The following is a 22,000-nucleotide window of genomic DNA, read 5'->3' on the forward strand; positions in this document are numbered from 1 at the left end:
CCCCGCATGGGCACAGGAAAAGTGGGTATACAGGAGGGGAGAAGTATTGGGAGGGGTGGGGGCAGAAAAGAGAGGTAGGGTTTTGGGGAGAGTTTGCTGGAGTTCGTGTTGGACAGGGTGAGCAGCAAACATAAAAAGGTAAATGTTTTAACTGCTTAAAGTAAAATCTACCACTCATGGGGCTCCTGCTCTGCTCAAGACAAGTCACATACCTTACCTCTTACAATCCTTATAAACCCTAGAAGACAGAACTTATTATGTCCATTTACAGATGAGGATCTGTATTTTGTTTTTTTAAGTAATCTCCCCGCCCAGCATGAGGCTCAAACTCAGGACCAACAACAGTCTGCTGCTTAAGGACTGAGCCAGCCAGGGACCCTCCCCTCGTTTTAAGTAATCCTTTTAAACTTAAAATTATAATTTTAAGTAATCTCTCTGTCCAAAGTGGGGCCCAGAATAGGGTCACTTATTTTATACAAAACAGCTGAGATTCAAACTCAGGACTGCTCTGCTTAAAATTCTAATTCCTGGTTTTCCTATTTCTGTTCCTCCAAGACTCTTAACCCCATTTGTTCTCCTCTGTATTGTGTTGTTGTTCTTTGCTTGGAGAGGAGGAAGGCAAAAAGGTAGGAGGGGTTAGGAAATCAGCTTTGTGCATAGTATCTCATTTAATCCTCACACTAACTCTTTAAGGTAGGTATTATCTCATGTTGCAGATGAGAAAACCAAGGCTTAGAGAAGAGAAATAATCTTGCCTAAGACAACAGATACTGGCATGTAGCCTATCCCATTCCAGAAGCCAAACATTTCCTACTAGAAGATGTTGCCTCCCAAAGGGAGGGATGGAGCCGTTTACAGGAAGTGAAGGTCACGAAACACCCTATGACTTAGCTGTTGTGGGTGAGGTAGCCTGGTGACTCAGCCAGAATGTCTGTAGAATTTTCTGAGAGTTTAGAAGGGCTAGTGAGTGAAGAGGAACCTAGTCTATCAAATTCCAGGCAGTAGGCATTTACTAAGACCTACTGAAATAGGGAAGCTGAAGAAAGGCCCCATTTTCTCACATTGTATAGTTCACCTTGCGTCTGGGTAAACCAAAGCAGCTAACTTCCCACTCCCTAGGGGGAAGCAAGGAACAGAATTGTTCTCTGAGTCTCATCCTGGCCCTTAAACACCTGATAACATCTGAGAAGAACCAGGTCCCAAACATTAGCTTTGAACAAACCTCGGCCCACACTGGCATCAATATCCCCGCCTTCAGTGATGAATGGGAGAACACCTGTTGTTCACCTGACATGCCCTTTGATTGACCCCTACCTGAATTCCTGGAGGGACACGTACCCTGGACCACTTTCCTGTATAAACCCCTAGCCACAAGTGACAAGGAGACTCACTTTTCCTTTTCTGAGTCTCCCAGACACTCCGTCTACTAGACCGTGTCCCTACTTCAATAAACCCTGTGCTCATTTCCTCCTGGCTCACATTTGATTTCTCTCCTGCCTGAATCCAAGGGCCCTCCTGACTGGTCCGTGAGAGCCCCCAGTGGGTCCTCAGACCAGGCCTGCCTATATCACTATGATGCTAAATCATCTCATTGTGGTTAGAGAATAGGCTTTGGATTATTTCAATCTTTTAAAATTTACTGTTTTAGGGGCGCCTGGGTGGCTTAGTGGGTTGAAGCCTCTGCCTTCAGCTCAGGTCATGAACCCAGGGTTTTGGGATTGAGCCCCACATCAGGCTCTCTGCTCAGTCGGGAGCCTGCTTCCTCCTCTCTCTCTGCCTGCCTCTCTGCCTACTTGTGATCTGTCAAATAAATAAATAAAAATCTTTTGAAAAAATAAAATTTACTGTTTTATTTCCTAAATGTGGTCTGTTCTATGTGGGTTACTGTTTGCATGGTACCTCTTCTCCCATCTTTGTCCTTCCAACCTATTTGTGTCTTTGAATCTAAAGTGTGGCTTCTATAGACAGCGTATAGTCAGATCATGTTTTGGGGTTTTTTTTTTGCTTTGTTTTATGCATTCTGCCAATCTCTGCCTTTTCGCTGGAGTGTTTAACACATTTACCTTAAATTAATGATAAGGTAGGGTTTACATCTGCCATTTGCCATTTATTTTTATGTCTTTTATCTTTTTTTGTTCCTCTGCTTCTCCATTACTGCCTTCCTTCTAGTGTACTATTTTTTTCCTTTGTTCAAATATTCCTTCTGCCCTTCCTCTCCCCCCTCTCCTCCAGAAACTCCCATTCTGTGTATGTGGGTATGCTTGTTGGTGTTCCACAGGTCTGTGAGGTTCTGTTCATTTTCCCTGATTCTTTTCCCTTTCTGTTTCTTGGACTGGATCATCTCAATTAATCTGTATATCCAGATCCACAAAGTCTTTCTTCCACCTGCTCAAATCTGCTACTGAACTCCTGTGGTGAATTTTTCATTTCATTTCTTTACTTTTCAACTCCAGAATTTCTGTTTGGTTCTTTAAAAAAAAAAAGAAAAAGAAAAGAAAAAATGAGGGGGTGGGAGGCACCTGTTACAGCTGGGTTAGGTACGCAACTCATGGTTTCAGCTCAGATCGTGATCTCAGGGTTGTGAAACTTGAGTCCCACGTCAGGCTCCAAGCTTAGCACAGAGTGTGCTTAAGACTATCTCTCCCTCCTTGGGACGCCTGGGTGGCTCAGTTGGTTGGACAGCTGCCTTCAGCTCAGGTCATGATCCCGGAGTCCCGGGATCAAGTCCCGAGTCGGGCTCCCAGCTCCATGGGGAGTCTGCTTCTCCCTCTGACCTTCTCCTCGCTCATGCTCTCTCTCACTGCCTCTCTCTCAAATAAATAAATAAAATCTTAAAAAAAAAAAAAAAGACTGTCTCTCCCTCCTCAAAATGGATGAAGAACCTCAATGTGAGAAAGGAATCCATCAAAATCCTTGAGGAGAACACAGGCTGCAACCTCTTCGACCTCTGCTGCGGCAACATCTTCCTAGGAACATTGCCAAAGGCAAGGGAAGCAAAGGCAAAAATGAACTATTGGGACTTCATCAAGATCAAAAGCTTTTGCACAGCAAAGGAAATAGTCAACAAAACCCAAAGACAACTAACAGAATTGGAGAAGATATTTGCAAATAACATATCAGATAAAGGGCTAGTATCTAAAATCTGTAAAGAACTTATCAAATTCAACAACCAAAGAACAAATAATCCAATCAAGAAATGGGCAGAGGACATGAACAGACATTTCTGCAAAGAAGACATCCAGATGGCTGAAAAAGTGCTTCTCATCAGTCGGCATCAGGGATATACAAATCAAAACCACAATGAGATACCACCTCACACCAGTCAGAATGGCTAAATTAACTAGTCAGGAAATGACAGATGTTGGTGAGGATGCGGAGAAAGGGGAACCCTCCTACACTGCTGGTGGGAATGCAAGCTGATGTAGCCACTCTGGAAAACAGCATGGAGTTTCCTCAAAAAGTTGAAAATAGAGCTATCCTATGACCCAGCAATTGCACTACTGGGTATTTACCCTAAAGATACAAATGTAGTGATCCGAAGGGGCATATGCACCCAAATGTTTATAGCAGCAATGTCCACAATAGCCAAACTATGGAAAGAACCTAGATGTCCATCAACAGATGAATGGATAAAGAAGATGTGATATATATATACAATGGAATACTATGCAGCCATCAAAAGAAATGAAATCTTGCCATTTGCAACAACATGGATGGAACTAGAGGGTATTATGCTTAGCAAAATAAGTCAATCAGAGAAAGACAACTATCATATGATCTCCCTGATATGAGGAAGTTGAGAGGCAACATGGGGAGTTTGGGGCATAGGAAAAGGACAAATGGAACAAGATGGGATTGGGAGGGAGACAAACCATCAGAGACTCTTAATCTCACAAAATAAACTGAGGGTTGCCGGGGGAGAGGGGTAGGGAGAGGATGGTGGGGTTATGGACACTGGGGAAGGTATGTGCTATGGTGAGTGAAGTATGTAAACCTGGAAATTCACAGACCTGTACTCCTGGTCTGTGTTAATACATTTATGTTAATAAAAAAAGTCAAAAATTAATACATTTTATGTTAATAAAAAAATCAAAAATTAAAAAAAAAGACTGTCTCTCCCTCTCCCTCTGCCCCTCCCCACCTCTCTCTCTCTCTCTCTCTCTCTCAAATAAATAAATAAATAAATATTTTTTTAAAAATATTTTTTTCTATCTCCTTACTGGTCCTCTATTGGGAGAGACATCATTTTCATACAGTGAAGTATGAAAATGATGTCTTTAGACGTGTTTTCCTAATGCTCTTTGAACATATTTAAAATAGCTGATATTTAAAATAGCCTGGGTAGTTCAGTGGGTAAGCCTCCACCTTCGGCTCAGATCAATGGAATTTTTTAAAAAATGTATTTTTTAAAAAATATGTATTTATTTATTTGAGAGAGAGAGAGGTGGGGAGGGGCAAAGGGAGAGGGAGAGATATACATGTATATCTCAGGGTCCTGGGATCGAGCCCCAAATCGGGCTCTCTGCTCAGTGGGGAGCCTGCTTCCCCCTCTCTCTCTGTCTGCCTCTCTACTTGTGATCTGTCAAATAAATAAAAGAAAATCTTTAAATAAAATAAAATAGCTGACTGATTTAAAGTTTTTATCTAGTAAGTCCAACACCTGCACTTCCTCAGACACAATATCTATTGATTTTTTTCTTATATGGGTCATTCTTGTTTCTTTGTATTGTGATTTTTTTTTTCAAAATTGGACATTTACAATAATGCAGTGTGGCACTGTGGACACTGGATTCCCCCTCCCCAGGATTTGTTGTTATAGCTGTTTGTCACTGTTTTTGTTTAGTGACTTTCCGGAATTAATTCCATAAAGTCTATATACCGAGTCCCAGCTAAGTTGGCTTAGTGATCACCTGATGACTGGATGGAGATTTCCAAAAATCCCTAGAACCAATAATTTTTCTAATATTTTCCAAGGGCTCAGACTTGTTTGTAGCCCATTGGTTTTTAAGAGTACCATGGAGCTGGGGGTGGCGGTAATAGAATAGAATAGAGCCAGTTAAAACACCCGAACCTGCTGTCCTCACCAGGATTAAGCCACTTCTCTTAAAGAAGCATTCCCTTAATTGTGACAAGTTCTTCACTAATTTCCAGGGTTCTGAAAACCTGGATCCCGACAATTTTGTTAGTTTTCTTCTATGGAAGAAGAATTTTCAGAGGTCCTTCACAATATAATGACTTAGAAGAAATATCTATTTGGCCATTCAAATGACCAAAATATATTTCTAGATATATTTGATCTTCACCCAGTTCCTGAAAACACCTCAGAGTCATAAAGGTGAAATGGGTGGCTTGTCTTTAACAAAAGGGACTTTTGGACCCCACCCGAGGATGGGGAATGGTTGCCAAGAGGACCAAGTGATTAGAAGGTTGGAAATTTTAGTCCCCGCAGTACCCATCTCCAGAGAGGAAAGAGGGCTGGAAGTTGAATCAGCCAATGACCAGTGACCTAGTCATTCATGGCTGTGTAAGGAAGCATCCATAAAAATCCAAGAGAGCAGCTTTTTCATCCTTTCCAGAGAGCCTCCATGCTTGGGGAACCAGAACACTTTCACGTATCACAGAACCAGGCCCCCAAGCCCCAAGGAGACAGAAGCCCCTTTGTTTGGGATCTTGCCCTATGTATCTCTTCATCTGACTATTGAGTCATATCCTTTATCACATTCTTTTATAAACCGGTAGACATTAAGTAAGTAATTCCCCTGAGTTCTGTGAGCTACTCTAGCAAATTAATCAAACTTAAGGAGGAGCTTGTTGGAACCTCCAGTCTATAGCCGGTTGCTTAGAAGTGCAGGGAAAAGTCTGGGACTTGTGACTGGCAACTGATGTTACAGTTGGGAACGGTCTTCGAGGACTGAGCCCCTAACCTATAGAATCTGGTGTTATCTCCAGGTACAAAGTGTCAGAGCTGAGTTGAATTCTCAGACACCCTGCTGGTGTTCAAGAATTGCTTGGTGTTGTTGGGGGAATTCCCCACCCATATCAGAATTAGGTTCAGGAACCCTAAAAGATTCTTATTCTTTCATTTTCACTGATGTCACCATGTCAGTAGTAATAACCCCTCTTTCATTCATGATATAAGCCATTTTTGTTTTCTTTCTTTTTCTCTTGATTAATCTGTTATTTTACTGATTTCTTTGAAGAATCGGCTTTTGGCTTTAATTTTCTCCGTCATGTATATACTCTTTTTTGGCATTGACTTCTTATCTATTATTTCCTCTTATTTTTTCAAGCTTATGATTATATTATTGCTAAACCTTTTTTTCTCTATCTAACAAAGATACTTAAAACTATAAATTTCTTGGGACACTTGGGTGGCTCAGTGGGTTAAAGCCTCTGCCTTCAGCTCAGGTTATGGTCCCAGGGTCCTGGGATCGAGCCCCGCATCAGGTTCCCTGCTTGGCGGGGAGCCTGTTTCCCCCTCTCTCTCTGCCTGCCTCTCTGCCTACTTGTGATGTCTGTCTGTTAAATAAATAAATAAAATATTTAAAAAAAAAAAACAAAAAAACTATAAATTTCTCTTTAAGCACTGCTTTCATTATATTCCACAAGTTTAGATATGTGTTTTCATTATCATCCCATGCAAAATACTGTCTAATTTCCTTTGTGGTTTCTTCTTTGATGCATTAGCTACTTATAAGGATGTGGCTTCATTTCCAAGTATCTGGAGCATCCCTGGATATATTATTTTTATGGATTTCTAATTTAATGCAATCTTTGCTCTACTATCTCAGACGCTTTTCTTTTGAAATATGTTAAGACTTACTTTATGGCTCAGCATTTGGTCTATCTTAATGAACATTCTTAGTGTACTGGAAAAAAGGTATGTTTTCCATTTATTGAATGTATAAATGTCAATTATATCAAGGCTCAGATCTTCTGTATCCTTCCCAATCTTTCTTTTGTTTAGTGGTTTTACCAATTTCTGACAGGAGATGTTAATTTCTTCAATATGATAATGAACATGTCAGTTTAACTAGGAAGAGGCAAGAAGAGTCCCTCCTACAAGTCCCAGAAGGAGCCTGCGTCCTTCTGAGAGCATGACACCTTAAATTAGAACCATGAGAGAATGAAATTTTGTTGTTTTGTATCACCTAGTTTGTGGTACTTTATAATGGCAACCCTAGGAAATTAATACAGATACATGCCATTAAGTATTTTATGTATTTCGTATTATTTAAACCCTTTATAATCATGAAAAGTCCCCCTTTGGGGTACCTGGCTGGCTCAGTCAGTAAAGCATACGACTTTTGATCTCGGGGTTGTGGTTTCAAGTCCCTCGTTAGGTGTAGAAATTACTTAAAAGAAAAGTCTTTAAAAAATAAAAAGAGGGGCACCTGGGTGGCTCAGTGGGTTAAAACCTCTGCCTTCGGCTCAGATCATGATCCCAGGGTCCTGGGATCGAGCACCACGTCGAGCTCACATCGGTGTCTCTGCTCAGCAGGGAGCCTGCTTCCTCCTCTCTCTCTGCCTGCCTCTCTGCCTACTTGTGATCTCTATCAAATAAATAAATAAAAATATATTTTTTAAAAAGATCTATTCTGTCTCATAGCAGGAGTCACACCAGATTTATTACCTTACTCTTTCAATAGTGTAGCTTTCTATCCTGTCACTTTCAACTTCTCTGTGTCTTTATGTTTAAAGAGTGTCTCTTTTAGACTGAACATAGTCGGTTCTTGCTTTTTTGTCCACCCTGATAATCTCAACCTTTTAGTTACAGTATTTAGTCCATTTGTAATTAATGTACATATTGCTTTTTTTTAAGATTTTATTTATTTATTTGACAGAGAGAGAGACCACAAGTAGGCAGAAAGGCAGGCAGACGGAGAGGGGGAAGCGCGCTCCCCACTGAGCAGAGAGCCCATTGTGGGGCTTGATCCCAGGACCCTGAGATCACCACCCGAGCTGAAGGCAGAGGCTTAACCACTGAGCCACCCACATGCCCCTAATATATATACTGATTTTTAGGTTTTCCCAACTTCTACTTGCTTTTTAGTTATCTCTTTGGGTTTTTTTTCCCTCTTCACCAGTCTTTCTTCACATTGATCAAATATACTATACATTTCAGGGGTGCCTGGAAGGTTCAATCAGTTTAGCATCTGCCTTCCGGTCAGATCATGATCCCGGGGTCCTGGAGTTGAAGCCCACATGAGGCTCCTTGATCAGTGGGGAGTGTGCTTCTACCTTTACCTTTGCTTTTCCCTCCCCACTTGGGCTCTCTCTCTCTCTCTCAAATAAAATCTTCAATATATATATATATATGTACTATACATTTCATTTTTGTTTCTTCTTAGCAGCCTTTTACCTATACTTTTTATTTTTCTAGTAGTCTTCTATGTATTACAATATACATTTTTAGCTTATCACAGTCTACTTAGAATTAATATTGCATTAGTAATTCATATAAAATATGAGACTCTTATTACATTAAAATTTAAGTTACCATGGCTTTAGCTATTATCGTTCTTTTGCTGTTGTTGCCATATACATCATATATATTTACATAATAAACCCCACAACTATTGCAAAAGTCATTAAACAAGGAAGTCATTAGGGCGGGATGGCTCTGATGTTTTGGCAGCCAACATTAGCAAGCCAAAACCTATGCTGGAGTCCATTCCTGTAAGTGCTTTTAGGTTAGGAAAGCAAAACTTAAAAACAGTCAGTCAGGAACAGTGAACTAGGCTTTCCCAAATAAGGCAACTGCTTAAGCTATAATTAAATAACACAAACTTTCTCCCAGTTCCTGCCAATAGAGCACCTGTAACCACTTCAGGTCTGGCCACTGCCTGATACAAATCAATGTTTGTTCAAATGAACTCTTCAAAAGTGCAATGTGCCTCAGTTTTTCTTTTAACAGTATTCTATTATTACATTTACTTTAAACAGTCAGTGAACTTCCAAAAAAAATTTTTTTTTAATTAAAGAAAATATGTTTATGTTGGGCTGGCAGGAAAGGGCTACTTAAGATGGCGAAAGTTCCCGCCACAAGACCTAAGCTCGGACAGGAGAACAAAGGCCCAAGCAGGAATCTTGAGACCCTCCCGCTCCGGGTTCCCATGGACCAATGGGACCCTGACAAGCAGGAATCTGAGACCCCTGCCCTGGGCTCCAGTGGACCAATGGGACCCCGACGAGCAGGCGAAATATCCAAATAAGGGAAACTTCCAAAAGACCCCTGAGCTTCCTCCGAGACCCCTTAAAAGCCCCCTCCTCCCTGCCTTGGGCGCGACTTCCGCCACTCTGCTTTCCAGAGTCACAGAACCCTGCCCGAGGGTGCCCACCTCCACCCGGCGCAACTTTCCTGGCTCCCCTTCTCCTGAGCCCTGAAACTTCGCCGGAGAGCGTTTTTAATAAATCTTGCCTTGCACCCACTTTGCCTGGTGTTGTGTTTATCTCGCCGGAAAAAACTTTACAGTTTACATATAAAAAGATAGATAAATTCCCCACATATTTACCAATCCTAGGGCTCTTCCTTTCTTCTTACAGAGAGCAGTTTACTGCAGACATATCCTGGAGGGCAGACCATCTGGCAATGAATTCTTACAACGTCTGTATCTGAAAATGCCTTTCTTTCATTTCAATTCTAATGGGTAATTTCATAGGATATATAATTCTAAGTTGACTTTCTTTCCTTCCAGCTCTTTATAAAGAGGTCATTCGAGGGGTGCCTGGGGGGCTCAGTTCCTTAAGCAGCTGGCTCTTGATTTCAGCTCAGGTCATGATCACAGGGTCCTGGGATCCATCAAGGCCCATGTTGGGCTCCACACTCAGTGAGAAGTCTGCTGGATCATCATCTCCCTCCTTCTCCCTCTGCCTCTCCCCCTGCTTGCACTCTCTCTCCAAAATAAATCTATATATATATATATATATATATATATATATATATATTTCTATTGTCTCCTGGATTCCATTTTTCTGATGAGACATTAACTATCATTTGTACTGGTCTTTCTCTGCAGGTATTTTACCTCCTCTAGTGAGGTTTGAGATTATCTCCTTGTAATTTTCAGCATTTTAACTATGTCCTTGGGTGTCTTTTTTTTTTTTAAATCCTGCTCGGAGTTTGCTAGGATTCTTGAATTTGTAACTTGAATGTTTTCTCCAAATTTGGGTAATATTTTGGATTTTGTTTTTTCAACATTTTTGGTCTCATTCTCTCTCTCCAGTTAACTATATGTCAGCTTGCTTGATATTATCCCACAGGTTGCTGCAGTTTTGTTGATCTTTTTTCTTTCTGTTTTTCAAATAAGATAATTCCTACTGGGGCACCTGGGTGGCTCAGGGGGTTAAGCCTCTGACTTCCCGCTCAGGTCATGATCTCAGGATCCTGGGATTGAGTCCTACATCAGGCTCTCTTCTCGGCAGGGAGCCTGCTTCCTCCTCTCTCTCTCTCTCTCTCTCTGCTTGCCTCTCTGCCTACTTGTGATCTCTCTGTGTCAAATAAAGTCTTTAAAAAAAAAAAGAAAGAAAGAAAGAAAAGCATTTTAAAAAAATAAAGAGATAATTCCTACTGATCTGATTTCAGGTTTATTCAGTCTTTCTTCCAAAGTCTCCAACTTGCTGTGAATATCCTACAGTTACATTGTAATTTCAGGTATTTATTTTTCCATTCTTGGATTTCCACTTGGTTCTTTTTTTACGGTTTCAATTGCTTTGCTGAGATTTCCCATCTATCCACCCATTTTGACTATTTTCCTTTAAGTCCTTAAAAATATTAATAATAGCTACTTGAACATCCTTTCTGATAGTTCCAACATTTGGGTGAATTGGGAATCTGTTCTGTTGATTTTTTAATTTGTTTGTTCTTGTACAAAGGTCCTCTGGAATCCACTCCCCCCACCCCACAGCTTCCTTTTCTTCAGTAACCTTCCTAATTTTTAATTTTTCAATATCCCACTAACCCAATCTCTGTCCCCTCCGCTCAGCGAGATAACTCTCCACTTGTGACCAACCTCCCTCCCATACCGCAGTAGAAGTTCAGGGTGACTGTGAGGCTTATGTCACATGTTTCCATTCTCTGCAGGATCAAAGTCCTACAATACTTTTTGCCAAATGCTCGAAAAAAGTTGAGTATTTTATTCAATTTTGTAGTTGTTCGGTGGGTGGGCAGTTCTTGTACTAAGGACTCTGTTATAGCCAAAGGTGGGTGTTATCTGACATCAAATTCTTTCAAAAAACTTTTTTTTTTTTAAGATTTTATTTATTTATTTGACAGAGAGAAATCACAAGTAGATGGAGAGGCAGGCAGAGAGAGAGAGAGAGGGAAGCAGGCTCCCTGCCGAGCAGAGAGCCCGATGCGGGACTTGATCCCAGGACCCTGAGATCATGACCTGAGCTGAAGGCAGCGGCTTAACCACTGAGCCACCCAGGCACCCTTTCAAAAAACTTTTTTCTCATGTTTCTGATAATCTTTTTCCTGGTGCCCTGAACTTGGGCTTAGCCCACTATTTAGATACTCTAGTACCACCCTGTCTCCTGTTACTTTTTTTCTTCATTTTATTCTCACTCTTGTCTCCATTTTTGTTTTTTAGGAGACAGAGAGAGAGAGTGAAAGTTGGGGGGGGAGTTGAGGGAGAGAGGAGAATCCCAAGCAGGCTCCATGCTGAGCACAGAGCCCAACACGGGGCTTGACCCACAACCCTGAGATTACAACTTGAGCCAAAATCAAGGGGCAGACATTCAATCAACCGAGTCGCCCAGATGCCCTGAACTCTGCCTCCAATCTTAAAAATGGATTCGGATCAAGGGAATATGAAGATAAGTCACAGGATGGGAGAAAATATGTGCGAAATACATCACTAACAAAAGAATGTTATTCAAGGGGCGCCTGGGTGGCTCAATGGGTTAAAGCCTCTGCCTTTGTCTCAGCTCATGATCTCAGGGTCCTGAGATAGAGCCCCGCATAGGGCTCTCTGCTCAGCAGGGAACCTGCTTCCTCCTCTCTCTCTCTCTGTCTGCCTCTCTTCCTACTTGTGATCTCTGTCAAATAAATAAATAAAATCTTTTAAAAAAATGTTATTCAAAATGTACAAAAAACTCTAGACTTAACAGGGAAAAAAGCTCAAATGAAAATGGGCAAAAGATCTGAACAGGTACTTCACCAATGAAATTATAGAGGGCAAATAGTTTATGGGCCAATGCTCTACTTTATATGTCCTCAGGGAATTACAAATGAGATCAACAAAGAGATACTATTTTATACCAATTTTGGTATGGCCAAAATATGGAACACTGAGAACAGCTAATGCTGGTGAGGATGTGGAGCAACTGGAACTCTCACTTATTGTCAGAAGGAATGTAAATGGCACAACCACTTGGAAGACAGTTTAGCAGTTTCTTATGAAACTAAATACATTCTAACTGTACCATCCAGCAATCATGCCTCTTGATATTTACCCAAAGCAGTTGAAAACTTATGTCCACATGAAAATCTGCACACAGATATTTATAGCAGTTTTATTTAAACTTGCCAAATCTTGGAAACAACCAAGATATCTTTTAATAGCTGAGTGGGCACATAAACTATGGTACATCTGAACAATGAAGTATTACTCAATGCTAAAAATAAATGAGCCATCGGACCACAAACAGACATGAAGAAACTTAAGTTCCTATTATTAAGTGAAAGAAGCCAATCTGAAGGGGCTACATGTATGATTTCAACTCTATGACATTCTATGGCAAAAATACGGAGACGGTAAAAGATCCCTGGTTGCCAGGGGCGAAGGGATAGGAATGAATGGATAGGCACACACAGAAAATTTTTAGGGCATTGAAATTATTCTGTATAACACTATAATGGTGGGTACATGTTATTGTGTATTTAGGAAAACCCTTAGAGTGTGCTATACCAAGAGTGAATACTAATGGAAATTTCAGACTTTTGGTGATAATGATGTGTTGGTGTGGGTTCGTCAGTTGTGACAATTGGATCACTGCGGTGTGGGGTGTTGATAATGGGGAAAGGAGGTATAGGAACTCTGTACTTTCTGCTCCATTTTGCTGTGAAAACTGCTCCAGAAATAAAGTCTATTTTTAAAAAATGGATTAGGAGTCACCAAACTTGAGTGTTTCCAGAATTTAAATCTATGCTTAAAAGGTGAGAATTCAAATTGTCTATTAGCTATCTTTTTATTACTGTTATTGCTGTGACTATTTGACAAGGGTTCTCAAGATTTTTCTGAAAATGAGGTCCAAAGAAGGTTGGCAAACTGATAGCATGAATGTAATAAGTGTTTGAAATTCCAAGGGTTTTTGTAAGACAGCACTTGTTAGTTTGTTATTGTTGTTTTTAAGATTTTATTTACTTATTTGACAGAAAGAGTGCAAACAGGGAAAGTGGCAGGCAGAGGGAGAGGGAGAAGCAGACTCCCCACCAAGCAGAGAGCCTGATGTGGGTCTTGATCCCAGGACCCTGGAACCATGACCTGAGCCAAGGGCAGACACTTAACAGACTGAACCACCCAGATGCCACAACACAGCACTTGTTTTATAAAAATGGGATGGAAGGGGAGGATATTCTATATGTCATTGTTAAAAATCTTAATATGATCACATACATTTGAATTTATATTGAAGGGAGATAAAACTTTTAAAATATTGCACATTTGCCACTTCCAGTCTGCCAACAGGAGAATGAAGCACAAACAAGTCAGCTGCAAGAGAAAGGGAGCAGGAGACAATAGTTGAAAGACTGCTGCCCCGAGCAACTCCTCAGTCTCACTTTTATTAGAATAGAAAGAATAGCCCACAGAAAAGCTGATGAAGGTCAAACACTAATCACAGGTCTTGTGGACAAACAAGAAGGAAGGTAAAATTTACAGTTAACTAAGCACATTCAAAGGAAAGGACTCGTCTAACTAACAACAGGTGTTTTTGGGAGGAGGAAGGAGCGATAATGGAAAAGGGAAGCAGGGTGTTTCGTTCAGCTCTAAGCGGGCTGGGCGTTCTATACATCGCCCCTTCCCCCAAAGACCTGTGGCCAGCATGTGTTTTTTTTTAAGGCCGTATCTAAATGTGCTTGTTAACTAGTAAAACCCCCCAGGGGTTATAGTTTAAGTAACACATTGTTCTGAGGGGCAGTTGCATCTCCCCCTTTTTGTTTGTGAAGAAGTAGAAAAGTTGATTTTGCAGTTCCTTGATTCTTCAGTCCTTGGAGGGATTTTCATGTGCTTCTGAGGACTAAGCATAAAAAGATTATAGCAATAAGAATAATCGATCCACTTATAACGCCGAGATCAGTTTGTTTGATCCAAGTAGAAGGGTTTAAACCAGACAGAATATCATTAATTCTTTGAGTAAAACTCACTCCTGGAACTGATTGTAATGATGAGTGAGTAATACTTAGAATAGTATCTTGAAGTTGTTTAATATCTAAAGTTAGATTATCACCATAATGATTAGTCATATGCCGGCGAATTTTGCTCCAAGATCTTTCTGATTCATTATAGGCATCGGGAGTAACACAGAAAGGAGAAACATTCCAGTCACATAAAATATGAAGTCTAAGTTTTGTATTTTGAAGATCATCTCCTATATGTATCATGGCTGTTTCTAAATCAGAAATACTTTCATCTAATTTTTGATCTACGATCATTTGTTGATTTCAAGCCTTACTAGCATTCCCGTTCCACTTCTGTACAAATAGTGTGGTTTGTACAGTTTAATGCAAGGCTTTTCCTGCAGTGGTAGCTGTAACAGTAATGGCTATAATTCCTAAAAAAGCTGTTATAAGCAACCCAAGAAATCTTTTTGTTCTATGGACCCAGTCTTTCAAAACTGTTAAAAGTATATGTATATCTGGAGAGCTTTCCCAAACACGGTGGTGTTTCACCGGTAACAGGATGCCTATTCTTCTTCTAGTTCTGAGAATGATAGAATTGTCTGTATAAACAGTCTCATCTACACAGGTGAACATTTTACAGTTGAGACAGTCTATTTCTCTATTGCTATGATCAAAAGTCATTTTTTTCAATAGCAAAAACATAGGGATCTCTAACACAAGCTTTTACCCATTCTTTATCCATAAGGAAAAAAGAAAATGCATAGTCATTAGACTGATGAATGTTAAGAGCCGTTCCAAACTCTTACGTGATTTAAAGCAGTGGTGACCTTCCATAAATTCTTTTGTCTTTTATGATAATAAGCAAAAGGAGATGGCATAGAAAGTCCTTGCCCAAGCCAGACCAGAGGTGCATCTCCTAAGGTTAAGGTTTGCAGTAAAATGGGATCATTAAACACTTGCCATTTTAAATTTCAATGAGAGGAGCAGGGTCTCCCAGTGCAATTGGTGACTGCCATCCCCTTAGGGGACCAGTCCCATACAATTCCGTAGGAATCATTAGTAACAATACTGTGGTGAGAAGCTCGACTATCCTCCCATAAAGGGCGAATTCCCTCATCAGACCATATTTGGGAAGAGGGGTGCTGCTGTGTTATAGCTAGGACCCCGATATTCCTTGGCAAGGAATCCTTTAGAGGAGAGCAAATGTAACTGAGCTTTAGTCAGATAATTATCAGTAGGAAAGTCCACCAACCATCTTTGATCATCAGGGATTAAGACAACTGGAATGATTGCCGATACATATTGGTCTATTTTGATATCCAAAGGTAAGATTAATATTTGTGCCCTCCTCTAAGGGCAATAGTGGAAATCTAGGATCCAAAATTGCAGGTACCCATTTTGAGGCATTCAAATAAATTGGTATTCTAACTTCTCCCCACTCTACTGGACAGAGCAGGGAAGGATTGGGTATATAAACCCAATAAGTAAAGTTATGTATTTGTGCATAACATCCAGGAAAAATTAAAGTTACTGTGATTAGAGTCATCATATTACATCAGATGCAGAAACAGTAGTAGTTTTGACATGCTGTAAAACATATACTGTATACAAAGAATCAGATAACAGATTAAATGCAGAATAAACGTCTTGAAACAATGTAATAACCGCCATAAATTCTGATTTTTTTGTGCTGAGAGACCAATAGTAGATATGACCTTCGAAGTAGGACCATAATAACAAGCTTTATCTTTGACAGAGCCATCAGAAAAGTAAGTAGGGGCATCTGTTATTGGATTTTTAGAAGTAATTTTGGGAAGTACAAAAGCAGTATGTTTTAAAAAGGAAACAACAGGTAAAGAGGGAGAATGAGAAGAAGTGTTTCCAGCAAAGCCACTAAGGGCAATTTGCCAATTTAAATTATTTTGAAATGCTGTTTCAATTTGTGTCTTATTTAAAGGCAGAACAATAACCTGCGGATGATGCCCCTGTATTGGGCGAATTCTTTTTCTTCCTGATTTGAATAATACTGCCAATATGATCTATATAGGTAGTGAGCATTTTAACAGTATTATTCGGGAGAAAAATCCATTCTACAATTAATTTTTCCTGAATAATTAACCCAGTGGGTGTATGTGGGGTATGGAAAATGAGAAGATCTAACGGTATGTCAGAATTGGCATTCTCTATCCATTTGCATTGAATGAATCTGGCTTTCAACAAATTGTAATTCTTTTAAGGCCTCTTTTGATAGGGTCCTGGGTCTGTTTAAATTAGATCTCCCTTTAAAGAGGCAAATAGATGCTGTAAAGCATACGTGGGAATTCCAAGTTTAGGTCTTAACCAATTAATGTCTCCCAATAATTTTTGCAAATCATCAAGGCTATAATTTTATCTCTATGGATTTGAACTTTTGGGGGTTTAACTGAGGTCCGGTCCATAATGAACCCCAAATATGAGAAAGGTGTGGTACTTGAATTTTTTTTTGGAGCTATAATTACTTTGTATTTCTCAAATTGCAACTGAAGCGTTCTGAACGCCTCCCGCAATTGCATGTTGTCAGAGGCTGCACATAATATGTCGTCCATGTAATGGGTAAGATACGTCTGCGGAAATTGATCTCTAACCGGCTGTATAACTTTTGACACATACTCCTGACAGACAGTGGGGCTATTCAACATTCCTTGTGGAAGAATTTTCCATTGATACCGTTTGGCTGGTTCTTTTAAATTTACACTAGGAATAGTGAAAGCAAAACGAGGACAGTCTTCCTTAGCAAGTGGTATAATCTAAAGGCAATCCTGTAAATCTGTGATAATTATTGGCCATTCACGCGTAGGACTAGATTAGGTGAAGGCAGTCTGGGTTGGAGAGACCCCATGGGTTGGATAGCAGAATTAACTGCACACAGGTCTGTTAAAAGTCTCCATTTTCCTGATTTTTTTCTTAATAACAAAAACTGGCGAATTCCAAGGACTGTGAGATTCTTCAATATGTCGCTTTTCTATCTGTTCCTCTACTAAGGCTTGCAAAGTAAGTAATTTCTCGTTAAGGGCAGCCATTGCTTGAGCTAACAAATCAGCTTTATAGGTCTCTGTTCGTACTCCTTGGCACAGCTTAATATAATCTGCCAATGCTCTCTTGCCTTTAAAGGGTGCTATCAATTTCTTACAATCAGAATTGGCATTCTCATAAGCCAATAGTTGCAGAATGGTATCCACAGCCTCAAGATTAAATTTCTGTCTTTTGACAGCCTTTTGTAATCTTGCAATAAAATCAGTATAGGGTTCTTTTGGACCTTGTATCACTTTTTGAAAAGAAGAGCACTTCTCTTCTTGGGATTCTATTCTCTCCCAGGCTCTCACACAGCAACACCAGAGCTGCTCAATAGCTCCATCATTCATTAGTGCCTGGTCTTGCACCTGGGTCCATGGCCCAAGACCCATGAGCTATTCCATGGAAATAGGGACATTACGAGCTCTGTTATGGGCAGCTGCTGCTTCTGCATGATCTTGCCACCGTGTTTTAAATTGTAAGAACTCACTTGGAGATGGAACTGTTTTTGCTAACAATGACCAATCGGTCGGAAAAAGTCGATTGCCTTCTGTGATGCCTTGAATGATTCCTGTTGTAAATGGAGAATTAACTCCGTAATTTTGTACTGCTTGTTTTAGTTCCTTCAATAATTTGAAGGGGAATGGCTCATGCTTGGCCTCACAGACACCATTAGGGTTGTTAGGATCATGTCCTGGAGGGACATGTTCTGTAATAATAACCGGGAAATTAAAATGCAAGGCATCTAGGTCTCCCGCTCGCTGCGCTTCAAGGAGGCCTTTTTGAATGGCTGATGGCATGTATATTTTTCATCTTTTTCATTAAACGGTGCCTTCTTATAGAATGGTGGAGCTGATGGCGACAGTGCCATTGGCACCTTTTGTTCTGTTATTGGAGGAAGAGGAGGAGACTTCTCCTTTATATATTCCTTTCTGGTGGCCTTAGTAATTTCTTTCTCCTCCCGGATGGCACGTTCAGGTTCCCCTTTTTTAGTTTCTCCTGAACATTCATTATTGCTTTCCGAATCAGGGCTTTGTAAAGGCTCCAGAACAGAGCGAATGAGGGTCCAAGTAGGCCATATAGTAATTGGAATTGGCTTTCCTTTAGTATACGAAGGTTTTAATTTGTGACCTACTCTTCCCCAAGTTTGTAAATCTAAAGTCCCTAATATAGGGAGCCAGGAGCAATGTTCTTTAATTACCTTTAAAAGCTCCATAAGTTGGGGTACCTGGGTGGCTCTGTGGGTTAGGCCGCTGCCTCGCTGCCTTCGGCTCAGGTCATGATCTCAGGGTCCTGGGATCGAGTTCCGCATTGGGCTCTCTGCTGGGCGGCGAGCCTGCTTCTTCCTCTCTCTCTCTGCCTACTTGTGATCTCTCTCTGTCAAATAAATAAATAAAATCTTTAAAAAAAAAAAAAAAAAAAACCTTTAGGAGCCGTCTCAGGAAGAAAAGGTTAAGGGCGATAATCCTTCATGCTGTGCTCTCTAGATTCCCCATACCCCGACGGTAAGTACCCACAACTCGCCAGCGGGGGAGGGGGTGGGGAGGCACGGCCGTGCAAAACTCACGTTGAGGCTTCTTCTCCTGTTTCGTTTCAAGTCCCTGTTCGGGCGCCACTTGCCGCTTCCCGTCAGCAAACGGGAGAAGAATGAGGCACAACCAAGTCAAGCCGCAGGAGAAAGGGAGCAGGAGACAGCAGCAGAAGGACTGTTGCCCCAGCAACTCCTCAGTCTCGCTTTTATTAGATAGACACAATCGCCCGCAGATTAGTCACAGGTCTTGTGGACAAACAAGAAGGAGGGAAAAGTCTGTAGTTATGACCAAGCACCTTCAAAGGACTTCTCTAACTCACAACAGGCGCTTTGGGGAAGAGGAAGGAGCGATCATGGAAAAGGGAAGCAGGCGGTGTTTCGGTGTTCGGCTCCGCCCTGAGCGGGCCGGGCATCCCCCGCTGCGCTCCAGGGTCGCTCCAGGGTCGTGTACATCGTCCTTTCCCGCAGAGATCTGTGGCCAGCATGTGTTTTTCTTAAGGCCGTATCTAAATGTGCTTGGTAACTAGTAAAATCTTCCAGGGGTTATAGTTTGTTTTTTTTTAAAAGATTTTATTTATTTATTTGAAAGACAGAGATCACAAGTAGGCAGAGAGGCAGGCAGAGAGAGAGAGAGAGAAGGAAGCAGGCTCCCTGCTGAGCAGAGAGTCCGATGCAGGGCTCGATCCCAGGACCCTGAGATCATGACCCGAGCAGCCCAAACCACTGAGCCACCCAGGCGCCCCTTCCAGGGGTTATAGTTTGAGTAACACATTATTCTGAGGGGCAGTTGCACACACTGGTCATTATTATAAACAGGTTAAAAAAAAAAAAAAACGGGCTCCTGGGTGGCTCCGTCATTAAGCGCCTGCCTTTGGCTCAGGTCGTGATCCCAGGGTCCTGGGATCAAGCCTGCCCCCTATCAGGCTCCCGGCTTGGCAGGAAGCCTGCTTCTCCCTCACCCACTCCCCCTCCTTGTGTTGCTTCTCTCTCTGTGTTCTCTCTCTGCCAAATAAATAAATTAAATCTTTAAAAAACAACAACAACAACAAACCACCAGGCGCCTTATTCATGATGCAGAGGAAGAGCAAGTGGTCCTAATTATCTGTCGGAGGGCTGAAAGCACATTCTTTTATTTATTTATTTATTTATTTGACAGAGAGAAATCACAAGTAGATGGAGAGGCAGGCAGAGAGAGAGAGAAGGAAGCAGGCTCCCTGCCGAGCAGAGAGCTCAATGCGGGACTCTATCCCAGGACCCTGAGATCATGACCTGAGCCAGAGGCAGCAGCTTAACCCACTGAGCCACCCAGGTGCCCCTGAAAGCACATTCTTGAACTCACTTGTGTTTCACCTTTTCCCTTTAACAGTGTTTATAAGAACATACTCTGAAAGGATTCAGCTCCAAACCTTTCCCCCAATTCCTAATGTGGAATTTGATGTTTGTTTCCTCTTGTTTGTTCCTAACCGGGTGACGGGGACCCAGCAAGCCTGGGTTGCAGAGGAAGCCTCAGCCGGTTGACTGGATGCGGACAGGTCTGGGTGTCCTTTTCACTTTGGACTCCGTCTCTTTCTTCCCTGGAATCTTCTGCTGTGGGCAGGTGGTACAGCAAGAGGACAGACTCTGGTGCAGACAACCGGACGTAGACTTCCTGCATTCACTCGCCGGGTGACCATGGGCAAGCCCCGCACCTCTGTGCCTCGGTTCCCTCCTCTGTAAAAGGGAAATAGAAACAGTACTTCACTTAGTACATAAATGAGTTAACACACGTATACCGCTTAGAAAAACAGCTGGCACAGCTCTTGTTACCATTTCTAGTCGCCAAAGCTTCCTTGCACTGATCATCTCATCTCCAGTGGGGGTCTCCGTCTGGGGCGGTGCTCCTGCAGGGCTGGGATGGTGACCAGTCCAACACGGTGCTGGGGCTGCTCAGGACTGCTCAGGCAATGCTGCCTCCATTTTCGGCTCCCACCCTGAACTAGCTGCTGTGTCCTGAAACCCTGGTGTGCTCAACCAGCTTGCTTTACCTGTATTCTGAGACTTTGATCCCTCCGGCTTTGGTGCAGCCAGAAGCTAGGTGGTTGGTTGCCTCTGGCTACTCAGAACATTATTTGCTTATCCCAGTGTGCCTGCAAATATTTTCCATGCGTGCTCTGATAGGAAAAATGTCAGGAAGCGCTACTTACAGCACTCAACTGAATGTTAGTCCTGATCAAAATAAAACCTTTAGGGGTGCTTGGTGGCCCAAGCATCTGACTCTTGGTTTCAAACTCAGGTCATGCTCTCAGGATGGTGAGATTGAGCCCTGCATCAGGCTCTGTACTCAGTGGGGGTCTGCTTGTCTCCCTCTGCTCCTCCCCCTGGCTCGCTCTCTCTCTCAAATAAATTAATTTAAAAACATTTTTAAATAATAAAAACAGTATGAAACCTTTATCCTTCTGAGACCCCCTGAGCCGGCTCCTTGTTGGAGCAGCTGTGTCACTCCCTTTTCCCTCTACAGTGAAAGAGAATCTCAGGTTTGCCAGGTCAGCCCCCAAGAAAAACCTCATGGAGACCAGGTTTAGTCAAGCAGGAGTAACTGTTATTAGTCTGATGAGCAGGAAGCTGCGCCAGTGTCCCAGTTGTGTCCTCCCCTAACTCAGCGTGTCCCAGAACTTCATGTGCACATGTCACGTGGGGTTCTGTTAATACCTCCTCCAATCCAGCAGGTCTGGTGGGCTTGGGACCCTGTTTTCCTAACCAACTCCCAGGAAGTGGAGGCTGCTTATTGGCAGACCCACGGGAGCAGCAAGGTCCTGGTCCAGCCGGCCCTGCACCTTCCCTTAAGGCTCAACCAGGTTTCCTTTGCAGACAGCACAGCGGCCAACGGGCTGGCATGTGCCATTGACCTTGAGGGTTTATCTCAGCGAAGCTGACCAGTTTCAGCAGAAATATGCAATACAACTGGTGCCCCAGCCTTTAGACTCTCTCATGGTTGGTTGGTCCAAAATCAATCAATCAGTCAATTAATCATATATTACCTTGTAGCCACATTTGTATATAGTAAAACCCTATAAATGGTGTCCCCAAATCCAGCT

The 22,000-nt window shown here is 41.9% G+C and overlaps 1 long non-coding RNA gene across 1 annotated transcript; it reads right to left on the reverse strand.

The window, feature by feature from the left end:
• Nucleotides 1–12,502: 12,502 nt before the first annotated feature.
• LOC132003735 (uncharacterized) lies at nucleotides 12,503–22,000 on the reverse strand. Its single transcript, XR_009400282.1, has 4 exons — nucleotides 20,733–22,000; nucleotides 18,963–20,636; nucleotides 18,597–18,772; nucleotides 12,503–14,241 (listed from the first exon to the last, which is right to left on the reverse strand). It is a non-coding gene; the product is annotated as an uncharacterized LOC132003735 (long non-coding RNA).

This window comes from Mustela nigripes, chromosome 16 (assembly GCF_022355385.1).
Source record: "Mustela nigripes isolate SB6536 chromosome 16, MUSNIG.SB6536, whole genome shotgun sequence".
NCBI lineage: Eukaryota > Metazoa > Chordata > Mammalia > Carnivora > Mustelidae > Mustela > Mustela nigripes.